This window comes from Lissotriton vulgaris, chromosome 7 (assembly GCF_964263255.1).
Source record: "Lissotriton vulgaris chromosome 7, aLisVul1.2, whole genome shotgun sequence".
Classification (NCBI taxonomy): domain Eukaryota; kingdom Metazoa; phylum Chordata; class Amphibia; order Caudata; family Salamandridae; genus Lissotriton; species Lissotriton vulgaris.
The window spans coordinates 1,734,561,810-1,734,583,822 of record NC_141695.1 but is presented as its reverse complement, the minus strand read 5'-3'; the positions used below and the strand labels follow the sequence as shown (position 1 = coordinate 1,734,583,822).

At 41.7% G+C, this 22,013-nt stretch overlaps 2 pseudogenes across 1 annotated transcript in view; both read right to left on the bottom strand.

Moving 5' to 3' along the window:
• LOC147706505 (epidermal differentiation-specific protein pseudogene) overlaps nucleotides 1-22,013 on the bottom strand; it is a 134,869-nt pseudogene that overhangs the window by 92,419 nt on the left and 20,437 nt on the right. The window lies entirely within an intron of this gene.
• LOC147706506 (epidermal differentiation-specific protein pseudogene) lies at nucleotides 19,213-20,879 on the bottom strand (annotated as a pseudogene).

The window sequence follows — 22,013 nt, the reverse complement described above, 5'->3', positions numbered from 1 at the left end:
TATTTTAGTTAGGCCCCATTTCTGTGCAAAACGTAATTTTAATTAAGATGCAAACCATATTTGTCACTCGGTAAGTACTTTCCCCTCATGCACATCTATTCCCTGCAAGTTCTGCAAAAGACAGTTAAGCTAGCCTGCATTAGAATATTTTTCACTTCTGTTATTTTTCTATTCAAGGTGAACTTTTCTAACTCAGATGTAACTGTAAACATATTATGATGTTTTCTGCTACTTCAATGAAATCTATTAATTCAAGCAGCGTGACATTGTAAACGTAACTTTTTTGTTCAGATATCTCCGGATGGAATTAGCATAGAGGATGCTCAATAATTATTCAAGAAAACGGTACAATGCTTAGGTGTTAAGGTAATGGCATTATTTTATGTGCTCAGCTCATTTGGGGAAGAAATTATGCATTTGCTCACCCCACAATGATTCTTTCAAATTTCTTCTTTCGCAAGCAAGTATTGTACAAACAAAAAACCTTGAATTTTGGGTTGAGCCAGAATACTTTCTTGTTCTACTATGGATGACGGCCTTTTTTTGTAGCTGTACATTGGGAATATTTTCAGATTTTTACTTAATCTATATAACTCTGGCTTTGAGAGCTTTTATAGCATTGAATATGTATTGCTTGTTTTCAAATGTTGTGATTAAAACCCTTCAACTTTTAATTTGTCTGCAACTAAGTTATTGAGTGAGCACAATGGTAGATTATCCGCAGGTAGGCAGACGTGCTCTGCCTGTTTTATTATATGCAGACGATGCAGTTCTTTAATCTAGGACCGCAAGGGGGTTACAAGCCTTGCTTGACTCCTTTTCCACCTTTATGGCAAATTTGGACTTGACAATAAATTATTCTAAATCATATGTGATGCAGGTGGGACTTTGCCCGAAAAAGTCTTTTCAATTCATGGTTGGATCTGCACAAGTTCCTCAAACTGACATTTTGTCATACTTGGGAGTCCTAATAGATGATCAAATGAACTGGGCCCATTAAAACAGAGGAAAAGGGGAGACCTAGTGTGTCAAGTCAAGTCAAGTCAAGTCAATAAATTTATATAGCGCGCTACATACCCAGAGGGTCTCAAGGCGCTTGAAGAGGGGTGGGGAATTACTTCTCGAATATCCAGGTTTTAAGTTGCTTTCTGAATGCTAGGTGGTTTTGAGTGAGGCGAAGGTGCATGGGGTGTGAGTTCCAGGTTTTGGCCGCTAGGTAGGAGAATGATCTTCCTCCCATGGTGGTTTTGTTGACGCGTGGAATAGCAGCGAGGGCTTGGTTGGAAGAGCGCAGCTGGCGGGAGGGGGTGTAGAAGGAAAGACGTGTATTGAGGCATTCGGGTCCAAGTTCGTAAAGAGCTTTGTGTGCGTGGGTGAGGAGGCGGAAAGTTATCCTCTTATTGACGGGGAGCCAGTGGAGGTCTTTCAGGTGACCAGAAATGTGTTCTTTACGCGGGATGTCTAATATGAGTCTGGCTGATGCGTTCTGGATGCGTTGGAGTTTTTTCTGAAGTTTTGCGGTGGTACCGGCGTAGAGGGTGTTTCGGTAGTCCAGGCGGCTTGTAACCAGTGCGCGGGTGACCGTTTTTCTGGTTTCGGTGGGGATCCAGCGAAATGTTTTTTTGAGAATGCGAAGAATGTTGAAGCAAGATAAAGAGACGGCGTTGACTTGTCTGGTCATCGAGAGTGAGGAATCCAGGATGACGCCCAGGTTCCGAGCGTGATCCGTCGGGATGGGTGCTTTTCCAAGGGCTTCTGGCCACCAAGAGTCGTCCCAGGCGGAGGGGGAGGTGCCTAAGATGAGGACTTCTGTTTTGTCTGAGTTCAGTTTCAGACGGCTATGCTTCATCCATTCGGCTACCTCTTTCATTCCTTCATGTAGGTTGGTTTTGGCGATGTTTGGGTCTTTGGTGAGTGAGAGGATCAGTTGAGTGTCATCAGCGTAGGAGATGATGTTGAGGTTGTGTTGGCGTGCGATAGTCGCGAGGGGGCTCATGTATATGTTGAAGAGGGTGGGGCTGAGTGAGGATCCTTGTGGCACGCCGCAGATGACTTCAGTGGACTCTGACTTGAATGGTGGGAGGCGTACTCTCTGAGTTCTTCCGGTAAGGAATGAGGTGATCCATTCCAGTGCTTTTCCTTGGATTCCGATGTTTCTGAGTCGTTGTAACAGGGTGTTATGACAGACTGTGTCGAAGGCTGCGGAGAGGTCGAGGAGGATGAGGGCGACTGTGTCTCCATTGTCCAGTAGAGTTCGGATGTCGTCTGTTGCTGCGATGAGTGCGGTCTCAGTACTGTGTTTGGCTCGGAAGCCGGACTGTGAGGAGTTGAGGGATTTGTTGGCTTCGAGGAAGGCGGCGAGCTGGTTGTTGACAGCCTTCTCGATGACCTTGGCCGGGAAAGGAAGGAGCGAGATGGGGCGGTAGTTTTTGAGTTCGGTGGGGTCAGCTGTGGGTTTTTTCAGAAGGGCGCTGAGTTCGGCGTGTTTCCAGTTTTCTGGGAAGGTGCCGGAGTTGAGGGAGCAGTTGATGACGTCTCGGAGGTGTGGTGCTATGATGGAGTCTGCAAACACGGCTGTTTTAAATGTTGCTCCAAATTAGGCAGAAGACTGATTGCTGCACTTTTAAAGATATGCCAGGCCAAGAGAGTCGCTAAAGCAGCTTCGGGTAGTGAAATATGGGGTTATGTTTCCACAAATGAGTTACAAGTAGTTGAGAACTCATTCCTGAAGAGTTTACTGGGTGTGCCTCGAGAAATGTCAAAGATGGTGGCTCATGAAGAACTGGGGTTGCCCTATCTTTGTGATTTACTGGCCTATACGCCCTTTAACATTTTGGCTAAAGATTTGGCTGAATGAGGGTACAACTTTGAGTCATTTAATCCTGAAGGAATGTATGTCCCTTGATTATGGCCATTACATTCCCTGGCTCAGATAAATCAAAAGTAATTTTGAAAGTTTGGAAAGAGTCAAACTTTTTACAAACCGAGAATCGGTGATTAAGAGCGATCTGGGTTGGGTCAGGGAGTCCTTTTGCGACCTAAGGAAAATGGAGAGGGAAGAGCTGGAACGAAGGAAACCTAGTGTCCGTAAATTCGTAATTCTAAGAACAACACACTTGATTGAGTCATATCTTCTGGGAGCCTTTAGCACCTATGAACATTTTCTATTAACTAGGTTCCGATTGGACTTATTTCACCTCCTGTTGGGCATACCAAGGGTGAGGAGTAGAGGCCAGATTTTCGAATCCTGTGGCTGCGACGGTGAGTCTCCACATATTCTGTTATTATTATACAGCTCCCAGGAAAACTTTTATTATTCCGGTCCTAATGAGGTTGAAATTTAGGCAGGTGCACCCAGCTTTTATTCATTTACAATTATTGCATAAGGATTCTATTTTTTTTGTTCTTAATTTCTTAAAATCTGCAGTGAAGCTCAGAGCTTGCCTTGAATAAATGTTTGTAGCTGTAAGGGCATATGTTTATTATTTGAGCCACTCTGCCAATATATATAGTCTAGAGGAGGCTTCTAGAATCATCCTTTTGACTGTCTTTTTATCTTTCATGATTTATGATATATGCATTATACCAGATTGTATGCATTGTATAAGAATTTCTAGGGTAGTATTGTCTTCAATGTGACGTCTGTTAAAATATTTTATCCTTTTTAGCATTAACGGCATTTTATAATACGTTCATGGTTTGATATGTGAAAACCGAATAAAGTGTGTTTGATTGATTGATTGAGTGAGCACAAATTATTTTTAAATTGAAAATATTTAATCCAATTAGATTGTATAGATTCTTTTTTTGTTGTTTTATTTTTTATTGAAGTTCTTGTATGAAGTTTCAACTGGTACAGAAAATGCATATATTGACATCCAAAGAATACAAAATCAATTTACATAGTACAGTTTCCAAAATTACTCAAAAAATGATTTCCAAATTTTATCAAATTTCCTTATCCCCCCAATTCTCTTTGCATAACCAAATTCACTTGTTCTAACATTTCTCATTTTCTGAAGCCAGATATTAAACGAAGGAGCTTGGGATGATTTCCAGTTCTGTAGGACCAAGGACCTCGCAACTGCCATCACAATAAATAATAATTTAACCGACTGTCCAAACAAGCCGAGATCACTATCATATCCATAAAGTATTAATTTAACGTTATAATCAATCTGAATCCCACAAAACTTTTGTAAATATTCGAATATCTCATTCCAAAAAGGGACAATTTTAATACAGTGAGCTGTAATGTGGGACCAATTAGCGGGACTATATTGCTTACATCTAAAGCAGACAGCACTAGCATTCGTAAACATTTTTGAGATGACAGCAGAAGTTCGATAAAGAAGCCATTTAGTAAAAAAAATTATTCTCCTCCAATTAGATCCACGAAGAACACTAAAATTCAATTTGTTTATACACTTCCAGGTATTCATAGTAAGAACATGATTTTCTTGTTCTTGCCATTTTTAAATGGCTTTTGTACTAAGATCTAAATCAGTGTATTGTGCTAAATAACGTTTCCATGCTCCTGGTTTCTTATTCTGAGAAATCAGAAATAAATCATCCCACATCTGACAAGGAGAATCAATCATTCTTACTTCCACTTGTCCCAGTACTTTAAAAATCGAAACATATGAATTAAATAACATAAACTTCCCTGGGATTAATTGTTGCATTTCTCTTGGTGACAGCCAAGTCCCTTCTCTTATAAAGTCAAATAAAGTACGAAACCCAGCTCGCTCCCATTGACAGACAATATCAGGTCCTATTTTAATTCTCATAAAAATGAGAGCATTCCTTAGAGGAGTTCTAGAATTGAACTGTGGAAGAGAATATTTTTTTAGAAGAGCATCGTGACGTTTGACCCTTTCGATGCTCATGACGAGCTCAGCTCGTCATGATGCACAGTTGAGCTGTGCTGATGACGAGCTGAGCTCGTCATGACACCAGCAAAATGGCAATTTTCAGCACAGGAGGGGGAAAACGCCTAGCAGCCAAGGTGTTAAAGAACCAATACATTATTTTATATCGAGTAAGTTTTGGTGATTTAGGGATGTGCAAAGGAACTGGGGTTTGAGCCTCTTGACTAATTTTGTTAAAGAACAAATTAATAAAAAAATTTGGATTCTGCCTTTCTAATTTAAATCGTTCTAAATACTGTTCAGTATCTACGTAAAGTATCTTTATTGTTATCCTAGGGCGTTTTTAGCCCATATGAAATTCGAAAATAAGGATTCTACTTTGGAAAAAAGACTACTGGGTAGAAAGCATTTTTTTTTTAAAAAACAATTTTTATTGCAGACTTCAATGCAAGCATTACAGTAAATTTGCAAGTATGTGTACGCGGGGATCCCAATTTCTCACACTCCATCTGACAAATATTTAGACAGCCTTATTACCCGCATCCCTGAGGCCGGGTGGCATTTGTCCCAGTCAGTGCATCATCTCCGCCACCACGTGGCGGCGTATCTAGTGGTCAACCGCTGTCTGCTTTTAACTTTTTTCCCCCACAAACCCCCCCTATCAGCATCCGACCAGTGTGTGCTGTGAGTCTCAATGTCAATGGGATGCTGCACCCCCCCCCCTTCCACCCCCCCCCCCCCCCCCTCCCCCCTCCGGTGTTCTAAGGTGTCTCGTGCCCGTGTCCGGTAGCAGTATACTGAAGAGTGTTGGTAATCTGCGGAGTTTGGAATTGATTATTGAGTGTGTGTGTCCGTGGTAGGTGCTGGGATCGGCACCGCCTCCCCGGAAACCCCTGGGTCCACTGCCTCCCCCTCCCCTTCACTCTCCACTGCACCATCCCTGAGTGCCTGGACTAGGACTTCCCATGCCAGTGCCGTTTCCTGAGCCTTCCCGTCTGGCCCCCGCCGTGCTAGTTGATACCTGATCGTGCTCTCTGCCGCCCCCCATTTCTGAAACTCGGCCAGCCATTTCCTGTGTGTCGGCGCTAACTTTGATTTCCACCCCCTGGTGAGATCCCTCTTTGCAAGGAGTAGGCCCATGTCTATGAATTTACTCGTTAGTTTATTCTTGCGTGTGTGCGGAAACCAATGTAAGAGTGTAGTCGCGCCATCGTAATGCAGTTCCCTATCCGTGACCTCGTTCAGGGTATCGCCCACTTCTCTCCAGAAGTCCTGCAGGTGCGGGCAGTCCCTCAGCATGTGTAGGAAGTCCGCACCTAGCTGCGCGCATCTAGGACACGCTGCGTCCACTGCTCCAAAGTATTGTGCTATTTTATTCGGGGTAAGGTAGGCTCTGTGAAGAATGTAGAGATGTATCAATTGGAAGCGGGCGTTTCTGGAGCTCTTCCTGGGCCTCTGGACTAATTGAGCCCACGTCTCGTCCGGGATCTCTCTCTGCAGGTCAGTTTCCCATTGGGTTTTTAGCCGCACAAGGGGCAGCAAAGTATCCGCGAGTAGTCTGGAGTGCAGGCACGTGACTGCCTTGACTGTCCCTGCGGCCATCATCACGTATTGGCACGGTGGTGACGTCGCCGGCTCACTCAGTCCCTCACCCCAGTGCGCTTGGATCACTCACACCATGGCTGCGTGCAGTAAATAGTCCCCTCTCGGGAGGTCGTACTGTTCCTGTAGAGTCTGGTACGGCGTGAGCACCCCGTCGGTATAGAGGTCTCCTACCATCTGCAGGCCAGCCTCCACCCAACCTTGGAGGTTCGACCAGTCGCCGCCATGTGGCAATGCTGTGAGCATACACAGCGGGATTTCGGGTGCGTACGGGTGTCCAGGACCAGCACGCCTTTGCACGCGGTTCCAGCATAGCCTCAGTGTTCGTTCTTCCTGAGACAGTCCTTTGAGTGCTAGCTTCTGTTGCAGGGTGATATACGCCAGCACATGGAGGGGGGTGCCAATGTCCCTCTCCCGCTCCGGACCCTGGTATACCCTTGCCACTTCTTGCGTGAGGAATTGCAGCTGAGCAGCTAAATAATAAAGCTCGAAATCAGGGACTGCGAGTCCGCCCTCGTTCTTCGGGCGGGTCAGGGTCGCCAAAGCTATTCTCCGCCTGCCAGTTCCCCACAGAAAGGACACTACTTGGGACTTTAGACGTCGAAAGACGGTACTTGGTATCCACACAGGAAGGGTCCGAAAGAAGTACAATAATCGCGGCAGGGCAATCATTTTAAGCAGAGATACACGGCCTGTCATGGATAAAGGGAGGGTGGCCCAAAAGGTCATGTTACCCTGCAATGCTCGGATACAGCGGCCTATATTGCCATCCAGCAGGTCTGCGGGTTCATGATAGATATACACCCCTAGGTAGGGTAGACAGGTCGGCTCCCAGCAGAGCTCGGGACGGGCCAGGGGGCACCGCTCCGCCCTCCGGAGAGGGAAGAGGCAGGTCTTCGCCCAATTTACTTTTAGCCCCGAAACATCCCCGAAACGCGCTAGTAGGTCTTCCGCCCTCTCTACTGCCTCCTCGGCATTATCCAAGAACAGTAGGAGGTCGTCTGCATACAACGATATATGGTGATGAATTACTGGGTAGAAAGCATGGAATAGCTGAAAATAAAAAATTAAATAGTGGTAGTACAGACATCTTTATCAGGGCCACCCGTCCCTTAATAGTAAGTGGTAGTGAACCCCATCTGGTGAATAAAGATTGGACGTTTCGTACGAGTGGGTCAAAATTCAACGTAAATAACTCCGATACCAAGGTGGAAAACATAACCCCTAAATATCGTTTTGGTCTTAAGTTGATACAACCAGCAAAGTTCGCATGTAAAACCACCTCCCCTCCGCCACATACTAAAATTTCTGTTTTTTTCTTGTTAATTCGGTATCCTCCTAAAGCCTCAAATTCTTCAAAAAGCTGCAAAACAGCTATTTGAGATTGGGTATCCGTCTTAGTTATCAACATGATATCATCGGCATAGAGTTTGATTTTCGACATAGATGTAATAGGTGGAGGGATATTTACAGATTCACGGATAGCTATAGCTAGCGGTTCAATAAAAAAAGCAAAAAGAATAGGGGATAAGGGGCAACCCTGTCTGGTGCCCCGTTGGACCGAAACTGTGCCAACCATAACAGAATTTATAACTATATTTGCTTTGGCACCCGTGTATACATTTTGGATTAAACTAATAATTTGTGAAGGGATACCAAAGTGTTTTAAAATAGCAAATAAAGATGACCAAACTACTAAATCAAAAGCCTTCTCTGCATCTAATAATAAAATTAAAGCCGGGACTTTTTTAACTTGAAAATAATCTAACGCTTCTGTAAGAAAATGAGTATTGGTTGTTAACTGCCGCCCTGCCACAAAACCATTCTGATCTGGATGAAAAAAAAAAATTTTGCAATTGAATTAAAACGTATTGCTAGTAATTTCGTAAGGATCTTATAATCGGTATTGAGTAATGTAATAGGCCGGTACGAGTTAGGGTCTTTTGAATCTTTACCTTTCTTAGGAAAACTAACGACGGTCCCCTCCCCAAAAGAGTCCGACACTTGACCACCCATTAACATATGGTTAAATAATTGCAATAGTAAGTCAGAGAGCGGAGAAAAAAAACTCTTAAAAAATTCAGCCGGAAAGCCATCCGGACCACATGCTTTACCAATAGGTAAATTTTTAACCACTAACTCTAGTTCTGATTTGGTAAATAACCGTTGCATTGAATCGCTATCTATCTGTGCTAGGGAGGGCATATTATGCCTGGTTAAAAAATTTGAGAGCTTAGAGTGGTCTATAATTTGCTGCTGACTATATATCTGTTTATAATGGGACAACATAATAGTGCCAATAGCATCCGTCTGTGAAACTTCAATTTGAGTGACAGGGCATTTTAAAGAAAGGATTAATTTTGCGGCGGCTTGCTCTTTTGCCTGCCAGGCAAGGAACTTCCCGGAGAAATTACTCTCCTCGTAGACCCTTTGAGATTTTATTAAGAATTGCTGTTCACTCTGAGAAAAGAGGAGCGTATTAAGTTCACATTTAGCCTCATTTAATTCTTTTTGCACATCACTCGTGGGATTAACTTGACGCCGCAGAGTAAGTGAGTGGATTTTTTGGTAGAGTGAGGTCTTAGTTTGTTTAATAGTGCGCCATTCTTCTGCATCTTTACTGATTATATTCCCACGAATAAAAGCTTTCAATGAGTCCCAAACAATATGAAGTGGGGCTGTCTGTAGATTGCGAGCTATAAACTCAGAGATTTCTAATTTTAAAAAGGAGACCCAGTTACTGTCCTGCAAGTGCATTTTATTAAATATCCATCTTTTAGATGATTTCTTCTCTTCACCTACTTCAAATTCAATTAGCAGCATTGCGTGGTCTGAAAAACCAATATGAAAACATTTTTGATAGGAGAATTTTAATAGTCTTGAAGCTAGAAAGAAATCTAATCGCGATGATGATTTATGTCTCCCAGACCAACACGTAAGTTCCTTTTTCTGTGGAAAGTTAACATGCCACGGATCACAAAGATCCAATAAAGATATATTCTGCATAATGGATCTTCTTGATTTTGGTTTAGATTGTTTTCTTGGCCTGCTAGTGGAATCTAATTCTATGTCTATAAGGATATTGAAGTCACCACCTATCACTATGTCTGCCCTAACTAATAATAAGGATTGAAATAGCTCGTCATAGATTGAGGCACAATCTTCCACGGGGGCATAGAAGCTAACGAATGTAATTGGTCTTTTCCTACCTTTTATTAGGCACGTAACCCAACACCACCGTCCTGCCCCCCCCATCTTCATATTGTACAATTTCTACATCTAGATTCTGATTCAGCAAGATAGCAACCCCACTTTTAGACTCTTGGGCACATGAAAAACCTCTATATTCCGACCAGGTTTTAAACATAGAAAAAGAGTTGATTTTAGCCGCAGATATATGAGTTTCTTGAAGCAATACGACAGCTGGTCGTTCTGACTTAACCCAGTGCTCAATTGCTCGCAATTTTTTTTTATTATTCAGCCCATTAACGTTGAAAGAAATCACTCTAAGCCCCCCATAGACATATATATAACTCAATAATAGCTCAAAAAAACATGCATTCTGCCAACTTATTTTTCGATCAAAATCCAACAGGAACTTCAAATTTTTCTTCCCCCCACCCCCCCACCCCACAGCCCCTCTCAGGTGCTCCCCTCCAGCACCTAGTCTTGTGGCCTTGCCCTTCACCTTCACCCCACGCTGGCCACCTGACACTCACCCCTCTCATGGAGGCGCCTTGTTGTTGCGCCTCTGACTCTGTGACCACCCTGTTCCTCCCCTTCCCTCCCCCTCGTGTTCAAATTTAAGTTTACTCTGCAGTTGATTAAGCATCTCACGTGCCTCATCAACGTCCGTAAACAAATAGAATTTGCCTTTTATCAAGACTTTTAACTTTGCCTGCTGTGCCATTGATGCTTGGACACCTTTTTCTTTAAATAGCTGCAAAATTTTTACAAAGTCTTTTCTCCGTCTTGCTGCGGCCGCCGACATATCGGAGAAAATCCGACATTTAGTGGTTGGATTTGCATGAAATTGTCTTTGCTTAAAGACTTGTGATAGAATTGTCTCTTTAACCCTTACATCAGCAAAGTTAACAATAATTGTCCGAGGAAAAGGAGAGTTAAGAAATGGACGAGCTGGAACTCGGTGTGCACGTGTAATTGTTAGATCTCCCTTAAACTCAGGGATTACCTCTCGCGAAAAGAAGGAAGTAATCCATTGCACCATGTCTGATCCTTCGATATTTTCTGGCACACCTACCACTCGAAGGTTTGACCTTCTATTATAGTTCTCTAACTCATCCAATTTGATTTCAAAAGCTTTTGAAGATTTAGAAATAGTGGATACCTCCTTTTGCATCGTGGTCATATTGTCCTCCAACCCTGAAATTCTAGTTTCAGATTCTTGAAATCTAATTTTGTCCAAACGGTTACTGATTACTGCCAATTCTGCCTTTTGAAATTGCTTCATTTCTCTTATTTCTCCTAGTATCATATTTAACATATCTTTTACAGAAAATTGCGAATCCCCAGTAGTCTTAGTGTCCATCTCCAAAATCGGGCTCTGAGTCACTGCATATGCTATCGCATCATCGTTTAAATCTGATTTAGATTGCGACGTGATTAAACATCCAGCAGAGGGAACAGTCGTAATTGGGGCTGCATTCTTATTCAAGGAAACAGCTTTTGTATCTGTGGACGGAGAGTCTGTTAGACTGAGCACATTGCTAGCAGATGTTACTGAATCTATCGGTTTTAAAGGGGTTGGGGTTGGAGCCTCTGTTGAAGTCGCCCTGGTCCCAACTATATTCGTATTGGAATTAGTGACCTGCCCTGTGCCCTTTCGCTCAAATAACGGAAATTGTTTAGCGACTTTAGGAGTAGAAATTACCAGAGCATCTTTAGAAGTAGAATTTACCAGGGCATCTTTGGAGGCCAGTGGATCATATGAGAATACAGAGTTCGCCTCTTGCACCACTCCTGGAGATTTAACTACTGAGCTTAACAGGGCCGTATCCACCCTGACCACAGGTAGTTCTAATACCTCCATCGGCTCTTTCCCCTTATTCCCCTCACTAGTTGTACAGGTACCGAGATCTTGCTGCTGAACCTGTATTGTGTTCTCACTTAGAAGATTATTTTCACCCTCTCCAGAGGTCTCCGAGTTTTCCGCTGAGGAATTCTCCCTCTCTGCAGCTGATCCTGTCAGTTTGGCTTTTTCAGATTTCAATTGTTGACGTTTTTTTATCGCCCTGTTCCTAGCCATCAATTGTTTGCCCATAATCAGATTACTAGGCGAAGTACTCTCACCTCAGAGTCAGTAATCTTCAATCTTTTAATCGAGCAAAGTCGTTGTCTTAGATACCAGAGAGAGCCAGAGCATCAGAGGTTTATAAGGCAATATATCTCGATATCTCTTGTTACTGGCGGAGCCCACTTATTTATTGCCTTGACCCAGCACTACTTTTCACCAGATACAATATAAGAAGCAAAGTGTTCCAAAGAGATCCAAAAAGGTCCAGTAAACTCTAGAGCGCTAAGAGTGCTGGGACTTGTAGTTTTATCTTTTTCAGCGCATTATTGTTATCAGCAGCAGGTAAACCACAGTATTATCAATCTTTACCCGCAGCACGTAAACCACAGTCTTATCAGTCTTTACACCTTATTTCAGAGTTTCGAATTCTCACCCAGTCTGTAATAACACTACGTTTTTTTTTGTAGACTCTGCCTCTTTAAAGAACATTTAAATGTGCTACCAAACTGGAAAGCATTCTTCCAGGGTTTTGCAAACAAAAAAAAAAAGCAGAGCTCAGCTTGTTCTAAACCAGGCTCCACACTTCTTCCTAGCAAAGTCGCCGTTTATTGCACCTCTTTAGACGATACGCTATGATAGACTGCAAGCACTTCTGCAGCCTCCGGTAGTTAAGGGGAATGTGTCCCCAGTGAAACAAACAGTGCACGGCACCCAGGTGGCTTCGCAGCAAGCATGTACCTTCCAAGGCGATTTAAAAGCTCACGTCCTTAACTTCTCTGGCAGCAGCGTCTATTAGCTTGATTAATCGCGTGATGACAGCCGTCTCAGCATATCAGATATCCCAGCTCGTAGCTTGTGCACTGCTCGGGCAGATTTCACATAGGCCAGTGAGAATGCCGAAGCACCTCCGACGCCATCACCTCACAGAGTCAAGGGGGAAGAGCGAGGAACAGGAAGCCCAGGTGCTACGTGGAGGCGTGGAACTCCACCGTAGCGTTCCGCTCTGGGCTCCGTTACCAGTTACCAGATTGTATTGATTCTGATGCTTTAGCAGCGGTCTTAATGCATGGACACATTGCTTTGTGGATTTGAGTTTTAACACCCTTTCTGAACCAGATGAATGTGGGAGATAGAATTAAGGTACATTTTAGTTTGTTTTGGCTTAGGGGTATAGTGGTTTGCTCTCTCTGCTCTCTCAACTCCCCAATGTTATACTACAGCTTTGCCAGAGTTCAAATGAACATCCATATCGCTAACAATCTGGAGCATGTCACACAAGAACCCATCTAGAACAAGGCTGGAAAACCTAAAGCATTTCCATTAGGAATGACCAGTCTGAAGGGGTTATTTCTCACATGCATAGTAAAACACCAGCAGTAGTCTTTCAAATAACTCCCTAGTAATGGACTACAGTTTCCCACAGTGTTATATTGAATAAATAGGGCAGTAACATTCTGTATTTATGAAAAAAGTGTGGCATGCCGTAAGCCATCTCGTTTGGTTGGCTGATTGGGTGGCTGTATCTGGTGGGTGCTGGTCATGGGCTGGAGGAAAGTAACTGCCCAGAGCCCGCTGCCCAGTTACAGTAAGATCATTCTAAATATAAAGAACATACTTTCCTGCAAGGCTTGGATCAAGACATATGGGACTTGAATCTCTGTTGAGGCTGGTGATACCTGCACAGGCCTTCCAATTGCAGTGGTGGTGTGCACCTATTATTCTGATTTTGTTTGTAATGGAGGCACATTGTGCAATTCATCACCTGCATTACTCTTTATTCCTAAACATGATAACTTTAAAACCCATGTTACCCTTGATGATTGTGCCCTTGCCCAATCAAAAAACGCTGCCCCTGAAATCTAGCCATAGCTGTCAATGGAATTGTTCATGAAGATGACGTGGCAGGATCTTCATGGGTAACACAGTGACTTGTTACCATGACAAAACAAAGTACCCTCACTTGCCCAGTCTTTTTCCAAGTTGAGTTCCCCAAAAAGTATTTTTCCAAGTTGAGTTTCCACTGCACCCAAAGGTTGTCTCTGATCAAACAGGAGCACAATAGATTTGTGGTTGCACACTAGATTAGTGGTACTCAGGTTTTTGTGCAGATAGCTAAAGAGCCTGCTACCCTGGATAAAATGCATCTACTATCAGATAATTTGATAGATGGCCTCCTCACAATTCTATGCTATCCTTTTCTGAATTTGTGGAATATATTTATCCATCCACAAGAAATGTTGCTGCACTAAAGTACTCGATGAAGTGGACAATCTGACTGCACTTGAGCTAATATCTGATTGCTTGATGAATCAATACACTGTTATCTCACAGAATGACTCTGTGTTATATTTAAGCTACACAGATCCTGATTATGAGTATAGCTTTTAATTATCACCCCTGATATCCAACAATACCTCAGTGTACTTTATTTATTGGGTGCAATACATAACACCCATAATGAGTTTATGGGGAACAACTTGCTGATTTTGGTGTTTAATGCGCCAAAATCTGCATGGTACAGTAATTACTGTATGTTTTACCCTGGACAATTTCAGCACGTTTGGCCTGCTAAAATGTAATAATCTTGAGGTATTTAATGTATTTGATAAATATTGGATGTGTTAAATATCTTCAAACTCATAATTCCGGCCAATGTATAAGCAGGGTTTAATTCATGGGTCAGAAGATTATGAGCAACTCGTAATCAGGCCTTTAGGGTGGAATTTGTGCTATAATTGGGAAAAGTGTTGTACCTCTAATAACTGCTATATCTTTAGGGATCCACAAATGGAAGGAAACTATACAGGACTTGCACAACTACTGCATCAATATTGTGGGTACGTTCCTTTTCCTTTGGCACCTTTAGATGTATTCCTTGTTATTTTTTTGCTGGGTATTATATTAAATATGTTCCCTTATTTTTAGACTTTTCCAGCAAACTGGGCTTTTTACAGTGATAAGTGCCTCCTCCTGCGTCACCCTTTTTTCAACCTGTGTGTCGTGTTTTTCCCTTGTGCTGTTGGCACTTGTTATAAAAAATTAAAACACATCTATCAGGCTCTTGTTTGTCATTTTTTGCAAGTGAATCTATAAGACGCTTTAGGCCACATGCCCATGTGTTAGGTTGATACCTACTTTTAATGTTGACTACCTGGCTACACTCTATGTAAGTTTATCTTTCTGTACTGATTCCTAGAGGTTTTCTCTTGAGTCATTGGCCCTCCTTTTTCTCCATTTATTGATTTCTTTAGGTGTTCCATGTACTTCTGACCTTCCAGATTTTAGTCTTGATGATGATTCCTCATTTCTTGTGGTATTGAAGCGCTGTTGACTATAGGTGCCAATGTCAAAAATAATGATGATTATTGAACAACACTGCTCTTTGTGTGTCATGCTTACCCTTCTTTCTTAACACACATTTGTTTCACTTTGTCACCCCACTGGGTGACCATTGAGGACTGAGCACCTATACCTTATTATATTTTGTTGTAATTTTTAATGCAATGAATCCCATGATAGATATATTGATAAATAATGATTTTGATCTGTAATATTTCTGGCAGAGTGTTATATATTTTTTTGTTCTATTGTACTGCATGATGGCAATTTAGTCCTCTAATTCATTGTATTTGTTTTTATATATTTTTCTGTGAGTAGTTTTGTTATGTTTTCTCAATATATTTGGGTAGCTCAATGTTTCAGTAAGCAATATTTTCATCTACAACTGTACAAAGCTTTCATTCATACAAATGAACAATGCTTCTGTTCATAGTAGCAGTTTCTAGAGTGAAGGCGCATCATCTCTATCACATGGGCTAATGTGATTAAATAATTCACTGGAAGCAGTTCAGATTGTGGAGGGTGCACTGTACATTCCAAACAGTTTTTGTGACTGTAGACCCAAACTATTATAAACACCTGGATACTTTGGATTTGTATTAACGCATAACAATTCAGTCACTAAATTAAGCCTGCTATTACTAGACTAGACACTGTGGTTTCCTGTCACCCACTGGTAGTTACAAGAAGATGGAGAGGATCTGGCACCTGCCCAGCTCACACCTTGTGGCAGATACATTTATACCCAGGAGCTGCACCCATGTAGTCAGTGTCCAGACTGGTTCAGGAAGAGGGCAGATCCATCAAAAGTCCTCTTCTGGCACTATAACTGGGCAGTTGAGGCAATGTCTTGGAAGATGAGGATTGAGGTGAGATGGAGCATTTGAGGATGTACTTGGGAATATGAGGACCGCACTTTAGGAGAAGATGACTGTTCCGCTAGCCAATGATTTCCTTGCCCTTAGTCTTTCATCTTTGCAGCTTTTACATACCATGGCAGGACCACAGCTAATTTATGGATGGTAGTATGAGTAACCTTTTATCTGTTTTAGTATAATTATTGTTACCATGTTATTACTGTACGTTTTGTTGATGTTGAGTGATGTCACTTCCTGTATTATCATCAGGCCCAAAGGTTGGATAGAGAAACTTCCTGTGATGCCATCAGAGTCAAGGTTCATGTGTGGTAATTTCCCCTGCTATCATGAGGAGAGAGGTCAAAGTAACTGAAGTCAGTTTTGCTACGCTGTCACTTCGGTAAACATCCAGTATATCAGTGCTGTGATGTTGTCAATAAAGTTTTTCAATTCAAAATAGTGATCACACAAATGCACTCTTGAACTGTTGAAAATTGTAATTTATTCGCTCTCAAGCAGAAACAGATATAATCATACAGGAAATGAAAACATTGATAATTGATTAGATTCCCATACTGGAGAAAATCTCCAACAGAAAGTATTCCTTATTTCACACAAATGTACAAAAATGAACTTTGTCTATTTCATTTCATGGGGTGTTAGTTGTTTAGATTTAAAAGAAGTACACAAATATTCTACTTAAACCAGCTAAAATGTAATATAATGAGACAAAATTGGCAAACAATCTAAAGTAGAGTAATCCAGTACATCTGCACTTAAATGTCTCTCCATTCAGGGATGTAGCTACCAATGGAGCAGCAGGTGCAATTGCACCTGGGGATAGGATCCAGCAGGACATTCTGCATCAGAAATATCACAGTTTTTCCACAAAGGGAGGCATTTTTAAGGCTTGCATTTGGGCCCTACTGTGACCTTGTTATGCTACTGTCTCAATGATTGGACGAATATTGACATATGGTAATGTACTACAGTTGCACCTGCCAGGAACTCATAAAGTGATTCCAGGAAGGCATTAGCCTATTGGCGTGCTCTGCAGCTACACATTCCAATCAAGGGTAGGAAGTGGGCATTCCAGGCATGGTTAGTGTTGTTTGTGGGCATTCACAAGTTCTTCTTCTTCCTCTTTCTTGCCTGGAAAGAGTTGTAGATCAGCCATGTGAGAAGAGGAATTATCATCTGGAAATGTGCTGGGACTGTAGGTTTCCAAGGATGAAAACAAAACCAAAAATTTGTATTTGCACAGGGGCTTCTATTCCCTCTGCATATAGTGTGCTGCTATGGGTAACACTGCAGAGTAATGGGATATATCTGTGAATGTTATATGACCTTCCAGTGATTGGAAATCCTATACCTGGACCATGTATATTCCTGGAAAAATGTAAGCTTTCAAGGAAGCTGTATATCTACAATTGAATGTAGGTGTAAATCTACCAGTACAGCTTTAGGCCCTTCTTTGTGAATTGGTCTCACATTCTTCAAGTGTGCTCTTCTGATATTGAAAACCATAGAGATGATCCTACTCACCCAGAGACTTATGCTCTTGCTTCCAGTATCTGGCTGATACTAAAACATTGAGCAAGGCACCAGTGATCTATTATATTGTACATCAACTAAAGCCTTTGGGACAGAAGTTCGACTCCAGAGAACAGTAACACTCAGTCAGAGTATGGATTTGGCTCCTTTCCTGTGGACAGCAGAAGAACACATGTTCAGCTCTGACAATTGGGTTCTAGGGTATGAATTAGTTTGATTTGCACAAGTTTTCAGCAAGAGATCTTTCAAGCAGAGATGCTTAGGGGATATATATATATGGCGTCAGGCTTGTAAATTGCATGGACTTTGTTTTCATCATTCCACGCTGTTTTCCTGAAAATAAAAAACGAAATTACAAAACCTCCCTGAATGCTGGCTCTTCTAAATGGGGCAACCTTTTTGTTGGATGTATTTACTTGCCGGTCCCGGTCAGGGAAGAGCCCTACCACATGGAAGTGGTCCAAGCTGCAGGCACATGGTATGCAGCAGAAACTGGCAGGCAAGGTCGTTTTTCAGGATGTTACTTGCAGCGCAGAGGTGATTGAACATTTTCCAGACCCACTCTGGTTCAAATTTGAAGTATTATTTTACTCTGGGAGCAGCTCACTGGAGCGTGATTTATTGAACTACTAGAACCAGCAGGCCCTGGGGGCGCCAACGCCCACTGGAGCAGGTGCTACTCATTTAAAGACTCTGAAAGCTCCACACAGAGTTTACAGAAGCCTCTGAAGAAATGCTCAGGGGAGCATGAAACGTGTCAGGCTTGTAAATTGCATGGACTTTGTTTTCATCTTTCCATGCTGTTTTACTGAAAATAAAAAACGAAATTACAAAACCTCCCTGAATGCTGGCTCTTCTAAATGGGGCAACCTTTTTGTTGTATATATATATATATATATATATATATATATATATATATATATATATATATATATATATATATATATATATATATATATATATATATATATATATATATATATATATATCATCACGCTCCAATTCCTCCTCATATGCGAGAAAGATGACAGCACTCGGGGGTTACTTTTCGAAAAGTGCAGGTTTATTTATTGCTTGCAGGCACCCTCCACAAACGCGTTTCGGCGTGCTGCCTTCGTCAGTGTGGTAACAACGTTTTGCATTCCTAGGTGGACTTAAATAAGACATTATCACTTTCTAATTACAATAATAGAAAACGACAGAGGACAACCCCACTGTGGTTGCTGTAGGCGCCATCTTTGAGTGTCAATGTGCGCAACCTAAAGATGTAACACAGGTTTTGCAATGTAGCCCACAGATGGGCAGATCCATACAGTGCGTGGGTATACACAAAAATTATACTGTTCAAAGCATAAACAGAATAAGAAATAAAGCCGTGGATCGGCTAGGGTCCTCTATCTAGTGTATCAAATCACAATCCACCAATATACTGCACGAAAATGCCATCTTATGTTACCGAAAAAAGATCACAAGATCATTTTGCTGTACAAATCCATATCTCAAGTTATAATCGTACACATTGTTGTGTAAGTGCATTCATGCAAGCCATGAGACACAGCAGTGTTGAGACCTATGCATGGATAAAATCCAGACACAGGGACATATATATATATATATATATATCTATATATCTATCTATATATATATATATATATATATATATATATATATATATATATATATATATATATATATATATATATATATATATATATATATATATATATATATATATATATATATGTATAGCATGGAATTATGCTATGTGCTGTACAAAACAGCCATTGTTGCTGCAATGACACAAAATGGCCAGACTATTGTCCTAGCAGAGTTTCTGCTGAGAGCAGACAGACATTGATGCAGCAGTAAACATCAGTAGCAAGGTATGGCACACCTGCAGGCACAAGGGAATCACTGCTGCAAAGCACCTCAAGTGTGCAGTCAGCTTGAAGTGCATCAAAAATGCACACTTGCCAATCACAGCACAGCCTTAAGGTATAAAACAACCAGCCATACATCGGTACCCCAGTGACTGCCATTGAGAGGTTAGAGTATAGCCTTGTCTTTCTGACTCAAGGATACAGTCTTACTGCTATGTAGCAATGACAACCAATGAGCCAGTTCATATATGCCATTGGTTGACATTCTTGTAAGGGGTCAGCGTTCATTGTTAACCTACCAGAGAAAAACACATTTTATGGCATCGAGCATTAGTTGGGTCCCAGGACGACTGCCAGCTAGCTAATGATCTTTTATGAAATATGGTGTGTGAAAATGAAAGCCCTAAAAGAATCCTTTAAAGATATCTCAGTTTAAAAAAAAAAAGCACAAATAGCAAATCAATGTTGAGGTATAGCCCCTAACAAGAAGAAGGTGTGGCAGGTACTACTATGTACTAATGGTTTCAGATTGCACATCTATGTAGATATCTGTGCCAGACTCACAGTGGTATGTGCCATATTCAGTCACCGTCTTACTCCCCTGGAAAATTTTCAGCTCCACTGGAACTGAGATGGTAACCTCCTTGCTCATGAAACTGACTGTTATTTTTGAGCGTGGCGGTACCTTCATCGGCACACTTAACTCTGCCTTCTTCCTCGTGGTGAATGTCTCAACCTCATCTTTCTTCACTGAGAAGGTGTTGGACACCTCTGCTGAAAGATTGGCCACTCCTCCCAAGCTAAATTCAGCACCCACACTGATTGAAGACTCATTGCTGAATTCAAAGCTATGGGAGACATATTTCTCATACTCTTTGCAAGAAGCAGCAGTGAACTCCTGCTCACTGTCTGTGTTGTTTACATAAAAATACTGATCTGCCTGAATGTTCTTTTCACTCTCTATCTTTTTCTTGCCCCACAGAAGTGTGGCGGTCACAGAGGCTTTTCCACGGCGCAAAGGATACACATGGGATACTTGATCGTTGAAACCAATATCACAGTAGTTTGCCAGATATTCACCAGTCCTGGCTAGAATATACCTCCCCCCTCTATTTGGATGCTCGTACAGAAGCCATGCCCCACTCTGGACTCTGTGGGAAGATATCTTATCATTCATGTTTCCAAACATTAGATTGGTCTCTTGAGTCAGAACTGTTTGACTACCAGCGGCATTGGGATGCTCATAGACTGTGATCTTTGGATTGGTCAGGTCATCAGTGATCAGCCTCAGAGAAGATGCCTTGTCATTCATGTCAAGTGAAGGATGTTCTCCCTCCTCTAGAAGAATGAACCCTCCTTGGTAGTTTGGATGCTCGTACATTAGCCATGGCTGCCCCACCACCTTCACAGATGAGATGCAGTCTCCGAAGTTCTCCAATACCAGATTCACAACATCTGCCGTAAATGTCCTACTGAGTCCCTGGAACTTGGGATGTTCATAGACAGTGATGGTGTTCATGGCGATCAGCTATGACGTTTCCAATGTGTTTTCCGTACTGACCCTGTGATACACAACAACAGCTGGTCAGTGGAGAAACATCATAAAGTGATTGTGTGTAAACTCACAGCACTGGCTCCTCTTTTTAAAAAGAAAGAAGGTATAATATGATGCCAATGTCATTGTTCAGTTTATTGTAAGATTACTTAGTTACATAAAACACAAATATCACAGTGTGAGAGAACACAACAATAAACACTCCTAAAATAACTTTGTTATATAAGAACATATTTGACAGCACAATATGATTAAAACAACATTTTAATATAGTGCATTAGAAAATTCTGATCACAACAGCTTCCCCTTTTTTCTTAAATTCATGAAAGGATGATAGTGCATGCTAATGATGAATATGTAGCGGGTCATGATGGTGCGGAAGGTAGTAATTACGAAATTTCACAGGACTTGGGACGTTAATGTGTCAAGTGTACTGAACAGGTAGTGTACAGCTGAAGTATAGAGATAAGGTGCTAAATACTGAGCCTAGAGGTGAAGTGCAGATTGCATAATGAAGACTCATATGCAGAAACTGCACAAGGTCTGTGTTTTATAAGGCACAGATGGCTCAGTATCTTACTGGACATAATGACACAACCCCTAAAGCTAAAGTCCAAAGTACACTACCTCAAGGAATTCGTTTTTTTTTATGTGCAGAAAACATAAGAAAAGGTTATATATGGAAATGATACAGTGTCAACAAATTTCGAGGCTTTATAAATAAGGTTCTGATGTGCCTAGGAGAGTACGACTCAAGGTCATACTGGGCCTGATGACACAGCCCATAAATGCAAAGTGTGGTGTCTTTTAAAGTTCATTTTGTAAAGTATGGATGGCTTTATGAAGGGTCATATACAGAGGCTACACGTGCCTAGGAGAGTACGGCTCAAGATCCTACTGGGCATGGTGACACAACCCATAGAGCCAAAGTGCAGTGCATTAAAATGTATGTTTGATAAAATGGCAATTACGTGGCGACAGGCCCATACAGAATGTACCAAAGGTCTACAATTTGTGGGCTGAGGCAGCAGAATTGATCAGGATTTGTTGCAACAACGGGCCTTATAGTTAAGATGTTATGTGCCTAGGATAGTGTGACTT